Raw genomic sequence first — 21,871 nt, 5'->3', positions numbered from 1 at the left:
TCCTGAAGGAATGCAGCCCTGTTTACACTTTCATTTTAGCACAGTGAGACTCATTTCTTCTAAATAATAAGACTGTAAGATAAAAAAATTTGTATTGTTTTTATCCACTAATTTTTTGACAATTTGTTGCAAAAGTAGTAGGAAATTAATACATGTGTATTCAAGTCTTTTGCCTCTCTTTCTATTGCATCTGTCTTTGATTTGTATAGGTTATTGATATATTATGGATATGAGCGCTTTGGTTTATTTAGTATTTCTTACCTATGTTTTAAGAGAGATTCACATAATTTTCCTTTCTGGCAACATCCTCGTCAAGTTTTGGCAACAAGGTTTTCCTGGCCAAATGAAAATCACTTTAGGATGTGGTCTCTCTTTCCTCATTCTCTCATAGAATAAGTATAAGATTGCTATTCTGTGTTTCTTAAATGGTGGAATTTATCAATGAAGCCATATGGGCCTGGGGTTTTCCTTCTGATAAGGTTTTTTAATTAAGGGATTCCATTTGCTTAGTAGATATAAGATTATTCAGATTTCCTATTTTCTTCTTATTTTAGCTTTGATAAGTTATATTTCTCAAGGAAAATCTTCTAAATTTTCACATAAAGTTGCTCATAATATCCTCTTTTTAAAATGTTTGATTAAGGTGCCTGGGTGACTCAGTCAGTTAAGTGTCTGCCCTCGGCTCAGGTCATGATCGCAGGGTTCTGGGATCAAGCTCTGCATTGGGCTCCCTGCTCGGAGCCAGCTTCTCCTTTTTCTGCCCCTCCACCCCTGCTCATGCTCTCTCTCTCTCTCACTGTGCTCTTACTTTCTTAAATAAATAAATAAATAAATAAATAAATAAAAGATTTTAAAAGAATAAAATGTTTGTAGTGGGGCTGCCTGGGTGGCTCAGTTGGTTAAGCATCTGGCTCTCGGTTTCCTCTCAGGTCATGATCTTGCGGTTGTGAGATTGAGCCCCATCTCAGGCTCCAAGCTCAGTGCAGAGTCTGCTTCAGATTCTCTCTCCCTCTCCTGTTGCTTCTCCCCTGCTTGAGTGCGCTCTCTCTCTCTCAAATAAATAAATAAATAAATAAAGTCTTCAAAAAAATGTTTGTAGGATCTGTACTGATGCCCCCTTTTCATTCTTGAATTTGGAAGTGCTTGCCTTCTCTCTCTCACTCTGTCTTTTATCTTGATGAGTCTTGGTAGGAATTTATTAGTTTTAAGTTTTTTTGGAGGATAAACTTTGACTTTTTGATTGTCACTACTGCATATGAATTTTCTATTTCATTAATGTCTGCTCTTTAATATTTCCTTTCTTCTAATTTCTCTGCATTTAACTTACTGTTTTTTTAAAGGGTTACTTAAACCACTTAGTATTTTAGTCTTTATTCTCTTATATATATGATTTTTAATGCTAAACATAGCCTTCTAATCACTTCTGCTACAAATCTCAAGTTTTGATATTTTTCTTTCACTCAGTTAAAAAATTTTCTAATTTCCTTTCTAAGTTCTTCTTTCGCCCATGGATCAGTTAAAAGTACAATCCTCAATTTTCTAGTATTTGAGAATTTTCTAGTTATCTTTTGTTATTGATTTCTAAAATAATTCCACTGTAGTCAGAGTACAGATTCTCTTTGATTTCAGTCCTATGAAATATGTTGGGATATGCTTTGTAGCCAAGCATGTTGGCATCACTCATTTTTGGTGAATGTTTATTTTATAACAAAAGGATATGCATTTTGTAGTTATTGTGAACAGTGTTGTACCTAGGTCTAGTTTGTTAACCAGGTGGTTCAGATCTTCTGTGTCTCATATTTCAACATCTATTTGTTCAATCAGATATCAAAAGAGGTGTGTTAAAATCTTCTATGATCATGTATTTATCTAGCTCTTATCATTCTGTCGGTTTGGTTTAGCTTCCTGAGACTATGTTAAGTATGTACAATTATAGATTATAGAATTTTCCTTGGGGATTGACCTTTTTAGCATTACAAAATGTCCCACTTTATCCTTAATAATCCTTCTTACTCTAAATCTACTGTGTCTGGTACTAGTTTCACTATGTTAGCTTTCTTTGGTTCGTGTTTGCATGGTATATTGGGTATGCACACTCCTTGTGCATGGCCTCACATTCTCTTGGCCTTACATCTGATTCCAGCACTAATTCTGATTCTAGAAGGGTGGCTCAGTTGGTTAAGCGACTGCCTTCGGCTCAGGTCATGATCCTGGAGTTCCAGGATCAAGTCCCGCATCGGGCTCCCTGCTCAGCAGGGAGTCTGCTTCTCCCTCTGACCCTCCCTCCTCTCATGCGCTCTCTCTCTCTCTCTCATTCTCTCTCTCTCAAGTAAATAAATAAAAAATAAAAATAAAAAAAGAAGTAATTATACAGAAATAAAATTTTAACATTTCTTTCTATTATAAAGTTTTGAATCAGCATATCAACTGATCTCATATACCAGGAAAGCATTGTTTGAGTAATCGATACCAGTATATATCCTAGTGAAGTTACCGAACCTGAAGACTAAAAAGTAAATTGGGCATCAAGACGAAATTCAAATCATGTACAAAGGGGAAAGTAGCAGGTTCATATTGGATTCTTCCCTATAAAATCAATGCTAGAAAACAGTATATTGCATTCTGGGGGAGTGTGTACCCCAATAATTTTCACATAAACAAGTTGTCCTTGAAGCATAACTAATAAACATGTTTGTGTTCACAAACTTTAAGAATCCAGAACTTATAAAACAAATAATCCAAGTTTAACTGGATTGACATAATCCAAAATTTAAAATTTTGATGTGATGAAAATATAATTTAAAAATACTAATGATAAACATTTAATCCATCTAAATATAGAACTAAATCTGCCTGAATTAATGGAATTTGAATGTTATAAGCCTTAACGATACACAAACAATGGGATGCCTGGGTGGCTCAGTTGGTTAAGTGTCTGCTTTCGACTCAGGTCATGATCCCAGGTCCTGGGATCGAGTCCCGTATCGGGCTCCCTGCTCAGTGGGAAGCCTGCTTCTCCCTCTGCCTGCCACTCCCCCTGCTGTGCTCTCTCTCCCTGACGAATAAATAAACAAAATCTTAAAAAAATGTATACAAACAAAATAAAATGATCAGAAGGAAGAGGAAGTGTGTGTCAATTCCATCTACCATTTGGGGATGGTAGGTTTTTGATGATTATTAAAAATTTTTTAATTGTTCAGTCTGCCTGGGTGGTTCAGTTGATTGGGCGTCTGACTTGGTTTCAGCTCAGCTCATGATCTCGGGGTCGTAGTATTGAGCCCCTAGCTCAATGTGCTGAGCGTGGAGTCTGCTTGGGATTCTCTCTCCTCTTCCTCTGCTTGCACGCATTTGCGTGCTCTCTCTCTAAAATTAAAAAATATATATATTTTTGCTTTTCTTTTTTTTATAATGAACATGGACCATTTTTACAGAATCTATAAAGTCATTTTTCTAAAAAAAATTAGAGAGAGACAGCAATAGAGCCATATTTAGCTTGATGGGTTTTTCTCACCTTTTTCTAAATTACTTTTAGGAAGAAACTTTCTATTTTATCTTAAAAGACACTATAGATTGAATTATTCTTTGTTATGGTGAGCCTAATGTGATCAATTTTTATTTGGGTATCACTAATGAAGAGTGAATCCTTTTTCTCTGCCACTCCTAGCATTCTCTATCATTCAGGATAACCTTTCATATCCCAGCCTTCCCTGTTTTAAGTCAAGTCTGTCATCTCTTCTTCTTAGATCTAGAAACAGACAGCGTCACCCAAAAGGACACTCTCTGAGGAGCAGGATGGCTGTGGGGTGCTACTGGTTTGAAAGCTTGTCAGCCTGACAGCCATTCTGCTGTGTTCTACAATAGAGTCAAAAAATTAAAATGCAGAGCATCCTATTTTAGGATCAAGGATGAGGAGGACAGGAAAAATTGGCTCACAGTTATTGAGCACCTGATGTATGCTGGGCCTGGTCAGAACCCTGTGAGTTAGGTGTTGCCAGTCTCACTGTATACATGAAGAAACAGGAACTTGGGGAGGATAGATGAATTACCTGTGGTCATGAGGTGATCAGGGAAAACTTGTGTTCCGCTGTGCCCTTCTCTCTCTTCCTACTGCTGCGGTGGAAATGCTCCCCTTTGCCTGTTAAAAACTTTACCGTTTTGTTTACTGCACGTAAAAAAAATCTTAAAGTTTTACCTTTGATACAGATAGTAAATTTTTGCTCCAAATTGCTTTTATTTTAACAATTTCTACAAAGACAACATAAGCAGACGATTCCAGCCAGAATCAAAATTTCACGGTGAAACAAGATCAAGTGCATAAAGAGTTAATTGTTCTAGCTCTAATTAAGTGTAGTCTTCTAAAAAAAAAAAAAAAAAAAAAAAGACTGCTTTATCCTGGCAAGAAGCCTGTAAAAAAGAGACGATCTGTCACAGACTCACAGAACACAGTAATTAAGGGCTGAAACGCTTCCCAATCAAAGAACAGGAAGAGTTCACTCAGAGTTAACTGTTTAAACAGCACCCCTTGTGAAATGGCATTGCCACTGTATGTTTTTAGATTGAATTGATTTAATTTCTTACTGTTTGCTTCTAAGTAGGAATTAGAGCCTCCATTAGGAATCGCTAACGGTGCTCATTCCGGAATGTCTTAGCCCGGGACAGAAGAGAGAAGGACTAAAACGCAGCGGGCATGTTACGTATGCAGTGCCAGAGCCTGGTCACAGGGCTAATGTTTGCAGCAAGCAGAAATAATGAACAATTAATGAACCCACATTGTGTTTACATGTCTCATTTTGAAACCAATCATTTCTATGCTCTAAGTAAGATGTTATGCTTTCACAAAAGCATTAAAATTCACAAGTAAATGAAAATGTGTGTATTGTTCCAAAAGTATGCTTAAATTTCACATGTTTCATTTCACAGCAGAGCCCTAGTCAGTCAACACATTCATGTCGTGACACCTGTAACTCACACATGGTGGTTTAATTTAGTAACAGTTGATTTCCTTTCATAATAAAACAATCACCTGAACCCAGCATCATGTATTGGTCCATCGTTCTGCCTTGCTCTCACCATTAACCTGTATGTAGGCTTCACCCAGGACACCTACTCCACTTAAAAAGTGTAGCAAATGGGCAGAAATGTTGAAATTGTCATTTTCCTCTTACCAAGGACATGAGGATTGCCATTTTTCTCAAAGCACTGGGAATTTGTGTTTATATGCACATCACACGGTCATTTGTTGCTCATATTAAGAGACAGATTTGGTAAATCCTAGTTAGGTCTAATGTGGCTTGCAAACAAAATACGCTATTCACTTTTTAAAAGCAATTAACTTTCAATTTCCGATACAAATAATAGCTAATATTTGTGGCTATTTTATTTTTTTATCAGGTACTAGGCCCTTTTGTGCACTGCTTTTTAAAAATATTTTCAATAACCAGGGCTCCTGGGTGGCTCAGTCAGTGAAGCGTCTGCGTTGAGCTCAGGTCATGATCTCAGGGTCTTGGGATCGATCCTCACGTCGGGCTCCCTGCTCAGCGGAGAGTCTGCATCTCCCTCTCCCTCTGCCTGATGCTCAGGCTGCTTGTGCTCTCTCTCTCTCTCTCTCATTCGCTCTCTCTCTGTCAAATAAAAAATAGAATCTTAAAAAAATAAAAATAAAAATATTTTCAAGAACCACAGGAAGAATGTATTATAACTATTCCTGTTTTACATATAGGGAATCTGAGATTAGGTTAAATAACTTGCCCAAGGTCACATGGGCCAGGTTTTCTCACCTGATAGCTTAACCCCAAAGGCTTGATTGCTGTACCATATGTCCTTTTTAGAGATACGAATGACAGATGCTCTTAGTTTGTGCACCAGAAGACCGTTGAATGATTAGAAAGGAGTAGAGAATCCTTTAAGAGTCTAACATTATGTCTTGATAGTGGCAGATTGACTAGGAGGATATGTCTCACATCTATACGAGCAAAATTCTGAAACATTTAAATCAGTGAAATTAGAGAAAGATGTTTTGGGTTATCAAACTCTTACTCTTCTCACTTCCGGCTACTGGAATGCTTTGTAGAAGCAGAGCAAATGGAAAAGTCAGCCATTTATGAAACCAGATGGATATCCTCTTCCTCCATCTCATTCCCCCTTTGTTCTGCTACTCTTAAAATTTATTAAATATCTCATCACTCGGGGCGCCTGGTTGGCTCAGTTGGTTAAGCACCCAACTCTTGGTTTTGGCTCAGGTCATGATCTCACGCTTGAGCTCCAAGGCAGGCTCTGTGTGCAGCACGGAGTCTGCTTGAGACTCTTTCCCCCACCCTCTCAGCTGCTCCCCCTGCTCACACACACACACACACACACACACACACACACACACAGACACACACATGCAGACACACACACACAGACACACACACACACAGACACACAGACACACACACATGCAGACACACACACAGACACACACACAGACACACACACACACAGACACACACACATTCTCTCTCTCTCTCTCTCTCTTTCTAAAATAAACAAATAAGATCTTAAAAAATCTCATCACCTAACTATGGGTTCATCATGTTACCAACTCATGCAATCCATTTTCCATCCTAAAAAAAAAGTTTCTTACACTGGAGAAATTGTGACAGTCAATGGACCAAGACCATGAACCTTTTTATACTTAAGATGATCCAAACTCTTTGGAGAAACTCCAGCCTATGGCACAATATTTTCACAGCAATAAGAGTTTAGTTTCCTGTGATCTCAGTATTTAACAATAAATCATGAGCTACATGTTTAGCAAAAGCAAAGGGAAAATGGATGTCAAGTCCATTAATCACAGATGAAAACATTTTCTGGGTTGGAATGTCAACCAGGCATTAGCTGTGCCTTGCACTATAAAATCTATTCAAATGACCTCCTGATTAGGTCAGCTTGTCCTTTTGCCCTGAGATATTTTAAAAACAGAAACTGGCAGTTAGAGCTATAATCCTCATGATACTCCAGGCTGTACATAGCAGATATTTGGTCATAAGGACAACCATAAGCAACTCCGTTGTAGCATTTCAGTCATAGCTGTCAGCTTGACCAAATCACATACAAAATCGATATCAAACTGCATGTTCTGTAAAGTAAATATGACCATTAGATGAGAAGTGTTTCAAGGTAATTCAAAATAGTCTGAAAATACACATTTGTAACTGAAGGATTTATTTAAGATGGATTTTGGGAAAAGTAAAAGTAAGCAAAACGGTGTTTACTTCTTATATTCTAGATAAAAGGAAGCACTAAGAAAAAAATCTGAATTGTACCTATCAAAACTGATATGGTAGAGAATCTGATGTTGACATTTGTGACTATATTAGAAAGGGAGTGATATCAACTGCTAACCATTTGCAAGTTGCAAATGCCCATTTATAAATTCCTGGTGTAAATGCACAGCCACACAATCAAGTGCATTTACAACCTGTGAATCACTAAAGACTTGGGAGGCAGCCCCTCATCCCTGGCAGATGCTATCCACATTCCTCAGCTCTCCTGGTGGTGTTCAGAAACACAGGCTGCTTCTGGAGAAAAGGAGAATAAAGACTCCAAAAGGCTCAGATTAGAGCAGCTTTGAAATGGAATGCATTTTAAAAATGTGCTTTAGTGCCGCTGTAAAATGATGCTATTGTTGTGTTTGTCATACTTCTGTTAAAAATGAGGCCATTTATACAGCGTTAGAGACAGTGGGGTGGGAGGGAGAATTGGGAGATGCTGGAATGTTTGATGATATTCTTTTCCTTCCTGGGCACCGGGAAATTGCGCAGTTGTCATTCACATTAGCAGAATGTAGAACATTAGCTGAGCAATACCAGGATGACCTCCCAGGAGGAACCAAGGCCACTTTGCCCATCATGTTAACCTCTTGAGTGCCACATTGCTAAAGGATTTAATGTGCATGGAGGACTTAGAGAAAACCATTTAGAAATTAGAAATATGATTCTACAGAACAAGATGGGTAAATCCAAAGCATAGGAATATCATAATGTCAGGGGACAGCCTCTGTGGCCCAGCAATTCTGGTACCCAGACGACATCCATTTCACTTCCTGCTTTGTATATTCCAGTGTGAAAATGAGTCTGCCCACCTCCCCACCATTCCCAACAACTTTCATCCTTCTCCACCCTCCTCTACATGCACTCTTGGAAGACCTTTGGGAAACAGAGAACTCTATAGCCAACCTGATCTGTGCATTCAATGAATGTAGTTTCACTGTTCACCTTAAGACCCATTTCTTTCAGAATATTTTTTTTAACTCTTAGGTTTATACTATGCATGCCCTTGAATTCTAAGTTTGAAAATAGATGTAGTTCATTTTTGGGGACATGTGATTTGCTTGTACTCATTTTTTAAAAAAATATAGGTCACTGGGGCACCTGGGTGGCTCAGTTGGTTAAGTGGCTGGCTCTTGATTTCGGCTCAGGTCATGATCTCAAGATCCTGGGGTAGAGCCCCATGTTGGCTCCATGCTCAGCTTGGGGTCTGCTTGAGGATTCTCTCTCTGCCTCTGCCCATCCCCCTACTTGTGTGCACATGTATTCTCTCTCTCTAAAATAAATAAATAAATCTTTTAAAAAATATATTGGGCATCTCCAACGAACCAAGAGCTTTGTGTAGAGTACAACATGAAGAAAGTATAATTTCTGTCCTCCAAGATCTTACACTGTAGTCACAGTTAGCATATTTGTTTGCAAAGCAATATGTATACTTCTTCCTTCACTTTCCCCAAAATTAGCAGAAAAATAGGTAGAATACTCCATTCTCCACCCCAAGGATCATACATAGAAGTATTTAAAAATAAATATTTTGATTAGGAATTGGGAACAGAGAGTTCTTTCTGTAAAAAATAGCTCAGATTGAACAAAGTCTTATTCTGTTTAAGAGAAAAGTCAGATTTAAAGAATCTAACGTCCTCACCTTATGCATTGTCTCTGCTTTTTAAATTTCCAACTGTTCAGCTCATAGGTATAGTCACTTATTTATCAAGTTTTCTTGAATTTTTTTGTTGTTCCCCAAATCAAGAACCCCACCATTTAATGGAGGAGAAAGATATAAATGGAAATTTGTAACACTAAATAGTTCCTATCAGAGAAGTAGGAAGAAAGTGCTGCAGGGGCAAAGAAGGCACAAATTAACATGAGTTGGTGAGGGAGTGAGAGGTGTCTTTTTGGAGGAGATGATACGAGTTTTCCAAGTAAAGAAGCAAGTGAAGTGTAACCTAAGCAGCAGGAACAGCATATACAAAGACAGAGAGGCTAGAACAATCTTGAAAGGTGGAGGAAATGTGGTTATTCAGAGGCTTCTTGAGAATCAGGCTACAATGAGGTAAGAGGAGTGGGAAAGTAGGTAGGAATGTGGACTGAAGAGTCTTATAAGGCAGACAAATGCATCTGGATGGCTCTTTTGGCAAGAGGGAGCTATGGCAGGTTTTTAAGTAAAAGCATGGCAAGATCAGTGTAACATAATGAAGATCACTTTATAAAAAGAAAGACGTTAAAGTGAAATAAAAAGAGGTGCCATCTTTGTGATGTTTGGGAGATGATGGATGGCCAGCTCTGATTTCATGAGAATAACCAGGAGAAGAGGTGCCCAGATCCTAAACAGGACAGTGGCAGTGAGGCTGCAGAAGAGGGAGCATTTTGGAGAGGCTGTCAGTAAATATATGAAACAGGAGGTGGCGACTAATTTGATATGAGGTGAGACAGAGAGAGAAGACAAGAATGACTCTAGATTTATCAGACTACTCAACGGGTGGTCGGTGGCACAGGGCAAAAGAACAAAGGAAAACAAACAAACAAAAAAACCACCACTGTCAAAAGGAGCATGTGTTGGGGACAAGGTAATGAGCTTGGCTTGGGATATGTTGAGTTCTGGGTGTCTGTTGGGATCTCTAAACATCTGCCTAAACGAAACTTTAAACAGGGAATCTGTCACTATATCCCCGCACACCATGCCAGTCAGTTGAGAGCTCTCCTGCTGTCTGCATGCTCTCTGTTGCCCCTTGTTCCAGACCCAGGTAGCAAGATGAGGGAGAAGTAGAAGCACCCCACGAGGGGGGAGAGAAGAGACTGACCATGGCTTCCTTTTGCTTCCAAACAGCACTAACTCTCAGGTAAGAGAGGTGAGAAACCAAAACTCCAAATTGAGTATGGAGCATCAAAAATAGACAATATCAGATATGTTGATTACAAATATGGCTGAGTTTTTCTATTTCAGGGACTTTGGGACTTTTTTGTTGGCTAAGAGTAACAAGAGGATAACTGGAAGGTTATCCAGTGGCAGGGAAAGAATTAGTGACACAGAGGAAAGTTGAAGGGACAATGGGTGACAAAAATAGAGTGCATTGAAATCACCATCTCCAAGTTAGGAGTCAACACAGAGGAAGAAGAGAAGGCTTTACATTGAAGCTTGAGTCACACCAACATTTAAAGAGTCGGCTGAAGAAGAGCCATCTTTGGAGGAGAAATTGCTGGGGAACAACACTCTCTACTTTGTTAGGGATTGAAACCTCACAACAATGGCTTTTTAATACCAATCATCTTTCCAGATAAGTAAGCTGAAACGTAGAGAGGGAAATACAAGATCATGTAACTAGCATGCAGCAGAGCTAGGACCCAGAGCCTGAGCGATTGATCTCAAGTCTACTGTGCTCAATCTTCAAAAAACCACCAAAAAACCCACCACTTTGGAATTACAAGGAAAATATGAAGAAAGAACTGAGCGATACTAGAACCAATAATTTAATGTTGAACCTTTCAAAGACAAGGTTGGTAAGAATATGATGCCGAGTCAAAGTATTACAAATAAAACTGGCATAGGATTCAAGATACTATAAATCTTCAATACCAAACTGTAAACCCTGATAACAAACGTGCCTTCTTTCTGAGGTTTCTCACACCAGAGGCTGACGCTCAACTCCATTCAACGACTGAGGTCAGCTGGAGATTCTGACCAACGTTAGGGACCTGCTGCTCCGGCAGTGGCCCTGGAGGAGGCCCGAGGAGACCCTGTTCGTTGTTGCTCCCAGCACCTATACCTCCCCTGTAGGCTTTTTTTTTTTTTTTTTAAGTTGTGACTCATCATTACAGAAAATCCTCATAAAAATAATTTTACATTTGGGTTTCAACTATATACTGAATGAAGATCTTTAAGCAATGAATTCACTAAAAAAAACCCCCAAAACCTGGCTTTTATGGATTACTTTACCTATATATATTTATTTTTTAAGATTGTATTTATTTATTTGAGAGAGAGAGAGTGAGATTGAGAACACAAGCAGGGGAGGTGGCAGGCAGAGGAAGAGGGAGAAGCAGACTCCCCGCTGAGCAGGGAGCCCGATGTGGGGCTCAATCCCAGGACCCTGGGATCATGACCTGAGCCGAAGGCAGACGCTGAACTGACTGAGCCACCCAGGTGCCCCTACTTTACCAATTTAAAAACATGTTTATAAGCAAAGCCCTAAACTGATTTGAGAAGCCTAAGATTCCTTATCATTTTAGTTTTCTAATAATGATATGTAATAAGAATAAGGACATACCCTTAACTGAAAATGAGCACTGGTGCGATGAATGATGGTTTAGGAGCAAGAGGCTCCAGCAAATATTCAGTGGTGGGAGCCATTGTTAGCGAAGGCGGTCATGCAGTTAGCAGTTATCTTTCTTTTTCTTTTTTTTTTAAATTTTTATTGTTATGTTAATCACCATATATTACATCATTTGTTTTGGTGTAGTGTTCCATGATTCATTGTTTGTTCATAACACCCAGTGCTCCATGCAGAACGTGCCCTCCTCAATACCCATCACCAGGCTAACCCATCCCCCCACCCTCCTCCCCTCTAGAACCCTCAGTTTGTTTTTCAGAGTCCATCATCTCTCCTGGTTTCTTTCTTTTTCTTTTTAAAGACTTTCTTTTTGCTGGACCTAGTCTTCACTTCAGTTTTAATTTTGAAATGTTTTTTCTGATAGAAACAACATATAGAACAATAAAAATAAGGTTAAGTTGTTCTTGTGGAAGGAGGGCTGATTACTGAAGTGAGGGAGGCCAGCCACAGCCCCAAACTGCAGGATTGTACATTCAACTGTCAATAAAAATCTGTAGCATCCTGGTTTTCTGCTCTCTAGGATTACATGTCCATCCTTTCTACTCTTGCAACCTTGCAAATGCCATCTTATTCCAAAGAGTGCCTTATCGATAGAGCAATTTTCCAGTAAATTGAAATATTCCCTCTCCCTTTTAATCTTCTCTCTCTCTCCCTCTCTTTCCTTCTGTTTCTTTCTCTCTCTCCTTCTCACCCTCTCAAACACACACACACACACACACACACACACACACACACACACACAACTGTATTAATAGTATAGAAAGGCTGCTTTGCCTGCCATTTGCCCTGGGTATAGACCTGACCACTGAAGGAAGACTCTACTGACCCTAGTGATACTTGTTATTTGATTTCTTAAATTAATTTTTTATTTGTAATCTCAGGTTTTGTTGACCTTGGAGAACTCTCTGAAAGAGCAATCTGAGAACTGATTTCAGTGTGTAGACAGGACTATGGAGAATAAGAAATAATAGTGTAGTCTGATAGGTCAAATTTTGGATTCATATTACAAAGGTCAGAAGTGCAAATTCCATTAAGGTTGTACTTACGATAAAATTTCCTATAAACCATTTTTTTTTATCTTTAGTTTGAAAATTGAGAAGATGATCTATGATCCAGAATATTTCCTGTACTGGGAGAAAAAGCTGAGTTGTAAAAATAAATATAATGATTATGGTTAAAAATAAGATCTTATTACACTGAACCTTCATTGATCTCAATGTGAGACAAGGGTTCAGAGGTGAATGGACAAATCTGCCATTGAAAATACTCCTTTGGAAAAAATTAAGACCCTAATGTCCCCAACAGAATTTCTGCCAGACTCTCGATGTGATAGATTGGTTTGGTTTTGCACGGACTCTGGGATGTGGGTGTGAGGGGCGCCTGGGGGGCTCAGTTGGTTAAGCTACTGCCTTCAGCTCAGGTCATGATCCTGGAGTCCCGGGATCGAGTCCTGCATGGGGTTCCCTGCTCAGCAGGGAGTCTGCTTCTCCCTCTGACCCTCTTCCCTCTCATGCTCTCTCTCTCTTTCTCTCTCATTCTTTCTCAAATAAATAAATAAAATCTTAAAAAAAATTGTTGGGATGTGGGTGTGAATTGGCTCAGGAAATCCTGGATGTGGAACGGTAGCTATGTTAGTTTATAACAATTCAGTCCATAGCCTTCTGCCCCGGGCCCCCCAAAATTCATGGCCTTCTCACATACAAAATATGTTCATTCCATCCCAACAGCCCCCAGTATTGCAACTCATTCCAACCTCCACTCTAAAGTCTAAAGTCCAAAGTCTCATCTAAATAACATCTAAAACAGATGTGGGTGAGACGTGCGGTATGATTCATCTCTAGCCGTGAGCCTGGGGAACCAGACAAGTTCTGTGCTTTCAAAATACAATGGTGGGACAGGCATAAAATGGATATTGCCATTCCAAAGGGAGAAATTGGAAAGGAAAAAGGGGTGATGGGTTCCCAAGCAAGTCTAAAATCCAGCAAGGCAAATTCCATTGGATCTTATGGCTTGAGAATAATCCTCTTCAGATCGATGTCTCATTTTCTGGGCCCAAGGCAGCTTCACTCCCATGGCTCTAAGGGGCAGCCCTGCCATCCCGTTTGGTGAAGGGTCACCCCTGGATGGAGGGAACCCTGGCCCCAGGAACAGAAGAAGCCCCCTATCTTTTGAAACCTAGGAGGAACCAGCCCTGCCCCCTGGACCTTGGTGGGAGAAGCAATGTTATGACCTCTGAATCCCTTTCAGGGTCATTCTTCCCTTCCTTAAGGAATGGTGCACATTCATAGCTGAACAGCCTTATGGTCCCATCTTATAAAATCCAAGAAGTCTGACAGCCTTCCTTCATTCTGTCCTGCATTTTCGGACTCCCTTAGTTCAAGCTGGCAGTGTCTTTGCTGGTATAATCCTATTTTCTTTTTATTGAGCCAGGCTGTTGGTGTTGTTCTGAACATACTTGCTTGCTTGCTTTTCTTTTCTTTCTTTCTTTCCTTTTTTTTTTTTTTTTTTTTTTTTGCAATATAGACAGACTGAGAATTTCCCAAACCTTTAGGTTCCTTTTTGCTTAACACTTCCTTCTTCACTTCCTCTTCATTTCTCTCTTCTCACATTTTACTTTAAGCAGTCAAGAGGCTCCAATTTGCTTCTTCTACACTTTGCTTAGAAATCTCCAAAGCTAAATACCCAATTTCGTTGTTTGCAAGTTCTACCTTCCACAAAACGGTGGGCTGCACTTTATAACAAAGACTACCTTTCCTCCAGTTTCCAGTAACTCTACCTCACCAAAATTGCCCTTAATTGTCCTAGCATGCATCTCGAAACTTGTCTGGCCTTGACCCATTACCCAGTTCCGAAGCTGCTTCCTTGGTGTCTGTTACACCAGCACTCCGCTTCTCAGTAGCAGAGCTAGCTCGATCTCATCAAAACCCCATTACCTTTCAAAAGCCCGTCTCCAAATATATCAAATTAGGGGTTAAGACTTCAACATATGGATTTGGGGCAGCGGGGCGGCGCGGGGGGTGGTGCTTACTCAGTCCATACCAGGAGAGAAAAGGCAAGGAAAGAAGACTACTTCCTTTGGCCGTGACTTCCCTGCCTCAGCTCTAGTTGACTCACATCATCTGTGGACGAGAAAGAGTTTGGGAGAGTCCCCTGTTCCCCCGTCTCCGCTCCTCTTTCCACAAACACATGCTTTCTTAATTCCATCACACTGTGATCTTGAACAAATTATTAAATGGGCCTGGGACTCAGTTTTCAGGTGTTCTCCGGGCTGAGTGAATAATGTCAAAGGCCAGGCAGATAATAATACGTGGGCAGAGCTAGACCATAAAGGCTTGTGGCAAACCCGCTCACTCACGTCCCAGGTAAGCTGTTCGAGAGGCATCAGTTCGTTTGAAATGTCAGAGGCCAAATCTAATGTGCTAGGCAAGAACTGGCCACAACTGGACTCGATGCTCTCTAAATTATCTTCAAGATTGAACTAGATGACTTAGCTGTAGACACCAAGTGCATTTTCTCCTACTCTTCCCATTCCCTAAGACTCCCATTTCCTAAGGATCAGGACACTTGTCCCATCCTGCTTCACTTAAAATATTTATTTAAGATTCTCTGTGGTTGTGGTCAATGAGATTGGATCCCTTTTGCCCATAGAAACTTCCTTGAGATAGTCAGACTATGCTGAGGCAGATGAGATTTGGGAATACAATAAGTCAAGAGCACCGAATAAATTATTCAACTCTAATAAAGTCTTGGCATTTTAAAAATACGTTATTACAGTTAACTGGCTGGATCTATGTCTTCTGGAATACTATTTTCTCTGATTCTCGGATCGAGGAATGGTGATCACATTCTGCTTTTGTCACTTTTTTGCTTTGTGGGAGAATCTTCATGTGGGGGTAGAGAGGGAAACCCATCTGAAGGTCATTCGTATATTCTAAACTAACAGATTATTGAAGATCAAAGGACCAGATTATTGCTGTCCAAATAGACTGGCTTTACTGGCATCATGATTCCAGAGCCACTAAACTGATAAACACAAAAAGGTATTTAATATTGCACATGAAACTTTTATGCAGAATCAGATGATTACATGAAATGTAGGCTCATCGTCTCTTTAAAAGGTTGTGACAGATTATTCCACAAGACTTCAGGTCATCTTTTGGGATTTTATCTGTAGTTAAGTCCGTTGTTTGGGTATTTTTATGCCACATATAAACCTAAAACCTGGAGCAGTTTAGTTTCCAGTGAGTGGGGTGTGTGTGTGTGGGGGGGTGCGCCTGTGTGGGGTGATGGTGGTGACTGGGTCCAACAAGGAATTTTCCTGTTGGCATCCCGACTGTGACCTCCTGGGGGCAGGATTGTGCTTCTCAGTCTTTTGGTTCCCTTGGACCTGGTGATAATTTAGTGATAACCCTCCTGTTTTTTTCTGGATTATAACAGAACCCAACAGGAGGAATACAGTTAGGAAAAGGGGATCCAGATCTTAAACTCTGAATCATATTCCTTAATCAGGCACTTGCTGGGCCTCAGCTCCGTGCATCCCTTCTCTGGATCAGGTGACCCTGGGGAGCTCTTATAAGGATTGTCATGTTTGCTGCTTCCTGTCTTCACGACTTCCCTCTGGCACACCAGCCCCTCACTCTGTAGCTCAGCAGTTATCAGAAGGCCCTTAGCCCTCTGGCTTTGGCTGTGAATCCCAAGTGGCTTTGTGAAGTCCCTGACTACCAGGGGCTTACTACTTTCTATTCTAATTATTACCTCCTAAAAGGAGAAAAGGCTCCTTTTCCCTGCAGTGTTTATCATTTCTTAGGCCACACGGTGTAGACAGAGCTTGTTCGCTGAGTTCTGTTCACTGGCCCTAATGGAGTTGCACTTCATTTTATTTGAAATTTGGCACGATTTCCCTTACCTGAGTTTGGGAAACAAATGAAGGGATTCCGTATAGGACTACATACGAATCATTCCTCCCAACCAGTGTCCCTTAGAAGCATCCTTGTTAGAGTGAAGAAACCCTCAGTCTTTCTTCCCTTGAGTTGATTTAGGGTGCTGTCCAGCTTCCTCACCCTCCTGGCCCCTCCACTTTCCTTCCTTGCTGCCTTCCCCCCTTCTCTCAACCTTCCTTCTTGATTGCTAATGGATGTGTGGAGGCCAGGCCTTGAGGGAAGAGTTGAGAACTGACCCCTTGTTTGGAGGGAGGTGGGGAGAGCAAAGACCAGGAAGCTGCAAAGAACTGTTGACAGGCATTTACTTCGCCAGGTTGCCTCAGGAGAGGGCCCAGGGTGGGGCTCGTAAGCATTTGGCTACATCCCTTGCTGCCTGGGAGACTGGAGGCTTGGAGGTAGTTTTCTTGCTGCCAGACAGGATACTTTTGGAACATAAACTTGAGGGGAGAGGCATCAGTAAGAGAGGGGTTGGGGTAATAACTGTTTCATTTATTTATTTTTTTCTACTGCAAATAACCCAGAATGGGGCGTGTAATATGAGATGAGGAACTAAGGACAAAATGTCAGCCCTGTTTAATTTACCTGTTTGTCTTTGTGGGTTTCCGTTAACCCTTATTATTGAGTCCCCGTAGTACTATTTTCTAATTAAAACATATATATGGCTAATGAGTTTTCAGAATAATAAAGCATTTGTAATAGTCTAATGAAGGGCATTCTTTTCATCTTTATTTACTTAGCAGCATAATCAGGACCAACTTAGAAAGGTTAGATGTGGTCAAAAGAAATTTATGAAGAGTGGCTATTAAAAGAGACAGCGTATGTATGGTTAAATACATGTGGTTAAATAGCGGTAAGTAGGACGTGTTTATTAAAATGATGCAGGGATTTTATCCCTTCATTCTTGATGTCTCTTAGTACCTGACATTATACTGCTATGGTTTCCATGGAAACAGCACACACTCTTCCTTTCAGCTGTCCTGAAGTTCAAGCCCTGCTGTTGCAATAGAAATTCTCAGAAACACCTCCACTTTTATTAAAAACAAAAATACCAAGTCTATGCAAAAAGTAAAAGCAAAAAAAGGGCAAAAAACCCCACAATCCATCGACTATATTGCTGAAAAGAAATGAGAAAATGCGATATTTTCATTAAGAGGGAATCAAGAAACAATTTACAATGCTGGAGGTCGAGAGTGTCTGTCATTTCCTTCCCCTAAATTACCTTAGAATTGATCCTCCTAAGCCTGCCTTAACATCTGCACCTTTCATTTCTAATGCAATATATTCTACTATTTTTAGTTTTTTGGAAGTATCTCTTTTACTGATTTAAGCAGTCGTTTCTCTGTGACTCACAAAAAAAATGTTGATTTTTGTCTATAAATTGTGGCTCTAATACAGAAAGGTTAAATTTAGGATAGGAAAGACATTTCACATGTGTTCATGAGGCGGGTCTCCTGTGCATAGTAGCCCTTGGTCTGGTTTATGGGCTGAGATGCTTTGGGTTGCAAGTAACAAAAAACTTAACTTTGGTCTGTATAGGAAAGCGCATTCATCGTTCATCGGCTTATTCTAACAAAGCATCCAGAGGCATGATTTGATCCAGGTCTGGCCCTCGGGGATTTTCTTAACTCTGACCTCTGTGTGCTGATACAGTCCTTAGCTCCACTGCTTCACTGCAAAATGCCCGAGGCAGTTACTGAGATTACATCGGGCTGCCATACAAGAGCCAGGAAATGAAGATATCTTTTTTAGGACCCGCTATGAAATAGCTTCTTTAGATCTATAGTTCTGATTGGGTCAAGGGCACGCCCTTGAGTCAATACCTGGGCAGGACAGAGGGTTACGTTGATTGTCCTTGGGCCTGAGGCACTTTCCCTTCATGGGCCAGAAGGGCTATATGGCAGAGGTATGGATATCAGTGTAAAACCTAGGGAAGTTACTGAGAGGAGAATGGATGGATGCTGGGGAAACAGCCCCTGTCCACAGATGTTTGGAAGAGAGATGTTGCTTAGAGAGCAATCTCACCATTTTTCCTATTCCCGATTTAACCCTCCTGATTTATTCCGATTTAATATTGCAGCCTGCCCTCCTAATCACATATCTTGTATTACTCTGCTTTTTTTCCCTCGAATAGTACTTAAGACTTTTACCATACTATGCTGCTTACTATTAGTATGCTTGTTGTTTATTATGTTCATTGGTGCATCCCAAGCACTTAGCGAATATCAGGCTTTATAAATATTTGTTGAATAAATGAATGAATTGGATAGATGAGTCATTGAATCTGGCAGATACTTTCTGGCCATTTATTGAGCCAATTTGTTTGCTCTGATTTTTGACAGTTGGAGATAGTGCCCCCATCCCTATTTCTAAGATACCATTCCCCAGGGATTTTTATTCTGGCAGATTGTTGTGTTCCTGTAAGCAGGTGGCAGTAACCCCAGCCTGACTTGGACATTCTGAGAGAGATTTGTTCCTTGATCTCTGAAACCCCTTTACTGGGTTGGGAATCACAATGGTGGGATATATGAAAGACTTGGTTCCATGGTAAGGGCTGTGTATGCCTGCTTCAAGCAGCCAAGATCACTCTTGGCTAGAAGGAGTGCCTTTGAGGAGTTCTCATCTGGCCACTTAAGGTGCCGATGGGGATCTGGAAGCACTTGCCTTCAAGCCTCTCTGGACAATTTGAAGTTTAATGTCAACTTGAAAGCAAGATGCTGTCCTCAGTTGGGGGTAGAATCCATCTCTTTTCTCTCCAGTGGCTGTTCAGCCTGGGTAGCGTGGCTCATGAGCCACCTAAGCAGTTTCTTCACAAAGCAAACATCAAGAGCACAGACACAGAGGCAGGTTGGGGAAGGGTGCTGGCAGGTAAATTTTCTGCTCTCAACGAGAACAGAATGAAACAAGAATGAAAAATCATACTGCTCTCTTGTGAGAAAGGCTAAAATTCACAGCGCTGCTTAGCTTGTTGCTGACCCTTTCTCAGGACATTTTGATTGCTAAGGGCACGCGATAGCCTTCAGTTCAGCCTTGTGTGTTGGTCTATCAGACTTATCCAGGTGTCATGCAGCGGGGGGTCTCACTTCAGTACTGAGACTCAGTTCTCTACCACGGGGGTGTCAGAGTAAATGGTTTAGGAGACTACTCCCTGGAGACCACGTCCCTGGATCCAGATGTAACTTCCTCTAATTATTCCAAACAAATGCCTGTTCTGTGGGCTTTCTTGCCCTACACCAGAAGTTCCAGTGACTCCCAGAAATGATAACCATACTAGTCAATATTCCCATTGTGTTAGATGTAGAATTCCCAGCAGGAATCAGTCTCATTGTGATGATTATGTAAAAGGTTCTGTTTAGATGGTTTTTCCGCCACAATCCTTGACTCTAGGGTTAGATAGTTACCTGAACAGGTAACTATATGTAAGAATCATCTGAAGCCAGGGTGGTATTAAACATGTTTAATACCCTACACAGCATGGACACCAGGCAATCCAAATGGAGGCTGGCCAGAGAACACATCGGCCCTGCCGAAGAGCTACCTATGTGAGCTGTAGTATCAGCCTCCAGTTCCTCTTTACCGTCTGTGGATTAAATGATCACTTTTCAGAGTTTTCATGTGTCATCTCATCATCAATTCCTCCAGGTTAGAAAGTTTTTTTTTTTCTAAGGGAGGTGAGTGACTTGCTTAAGGTCATAGGTAATCCAATGTAATCCAAATAAATTCTGAAACCCCATGTGGTCCAATCTGTCTATGTTGTCTCATGCAAAGAAACACAACCTAGAAACCAGAAGTAATTATGCATATTTCAAATCTTTTCAGTCCTTCCCGGATATTACAAAGAAGAAAGTGTATTTTTTTTTAAGACTTATTTATTTATTTGAGAGAGAGAGCGAGAGAGCACGCACATGCAAGCTCACGGGGGGGAGGGGCAGAGGGAAAGGGAGAGAGAATCTCAAGCAGACTTCTTGCTGAGCACGGAGCCAATGCGGGGCTTGATCTCACAACCCCGAGATCATGAACTGAACTGAAACCAAGAGTAGGATGCTCAACCAGCTGCACCACCCAGGGGCCCTGAACGTGTATTTTTAATAACAGTTAAAGTCATCTTTTCTCTCCACTGCTTCCTTCCTTAGCACATTTCATCTAAACTATAGCTGTTACTCTCCAGGCCTCTCTGTTTTCCTCCTATCACTCTCTCTGAAAGTCTTCCACAAACTCCACATATGTGGGCTGAACCATTCCCCTTCTACTGCTGAAGGGAGCACGGTGAGGTCGTGTACAGTGGCTGGCGTGGCCAGGCTGCAAAGGGGCTGAAGGACCAGAAGCCCCCACCAACTTAGACCTTCTGATTTGTGATGAAAGTACCTGGAGCCCACTGAGAAATACAGTTCCTGCAGTCCAGCAGATCTCATGACAAATCATTTTTGGAAATTAATTTGAATAAAATTCTGAACCTCCTTGTGCGGATACCTACAAGAGCTGGGGTCTGCACCAAACCCCAGAGTTTCTGGGGTATGTGCAAATGGAGAATGTGTCTCATTTCCACCCGGCACACAGTAAATATGTATTACATAAATGAATAAACCCAGGATAAACTGAGAAATAATTTAGGAAGAAAATGACATTAGGAGGGACAAGGGGTTGGAGAGTTTTTGTTTTTCTGCCAGCCAGCTGGCCTGCAGAATTTTTTTTCCTACCAGAATAATTTGAATTGACCATCTATGTTGAAAAAAATTCATTGATTGATGGTTTCATTCTTCCATTCGCTTTGTGCAGACCCTTTGTAATTTACTTTTACGTTCAGTCTCTGTTTTCTCTTCCTGTCACTTTGCCCCTCTCTTTTTCACTGTATGCATGAGAATAATATTCCATTATATTGTTATAGCCAAAGGTCTCTGACAGGGTGGCAGTAAAATGACACAGCTAAGTGATACAGATTTTAATGACTTAATGCTATAATAATTTCTAACAGAAACATAAGTAGAGACAAGGGTGATGTTTTAAAAGACATCAGAATGGGAAGTGGACCATGGAAAAGGCATGCATGAGAAATTACGGTGGCAGAGAAGGAAGCAAGACAGGTGTGGACCAAGTGGGTGGGGGCAGGCCCATAGAATAGACGCTGTTAGTAAAGGGGGAAAAGTCACAGAAGAGAAAAATAGCATGTTGAAGATATTCAAGAAAGGGGGAAAAAAAGATGACAAAAAGAAAGTGTGGATTGGTTTCTTAACAGGGAAAAAGAGCAAATAGGAAATTATAGAAAAAGGACAGAAGGCCTGGCCTGTCTTAGGAGCAG

General features: G+C 40.7%; 1 long non-coding RNA gene across 1 annotated transcript in view; it reads left to right on the top strand.

The window, feature by feature from the left end:
* The first annotated feature begins 19,952 nt into the window (after positions 1 to 19,952).
* Positions 19,953 to 21,871, top strand: part of LOC112824672 (uncharacterized) — a 45,367-nt gene continuing 43,448 nt past the window's right edge. The window contains exon 1 of the long non-coding RNA XR_003208487.2: positions 19,953 to 20,217. This is a non-coding gene — a long non-coding RNA (uncharacterized lncRNA). The remainder of the gene's footprint in view (positions 20,218 to 21,871) is intronic.

Source organism: Callorhinus ursinus, unplaced genomic scaffold (genome assembly GCF_003265705.2).
Source record: "Callorhinus ursinus isolate GAN/ISIS: 27379988/994484 unplaced genomic scaffold, GSC_fseal_2.0 scaffold9, whole genome shotgun sequence".
In the NCBI taxonomy this organism is placed as follows: Eukaryota; Metazoa; Chordata; class Mammalia; order Carnivora; family Otariidae; genus Callorhinus; species Callorhinus ursinus.
The sequence above is the reverse complement of the archived record's forward strand: the minus strand, read 5'-3'. Positions and strand labels throughout refer to the sequence as shown.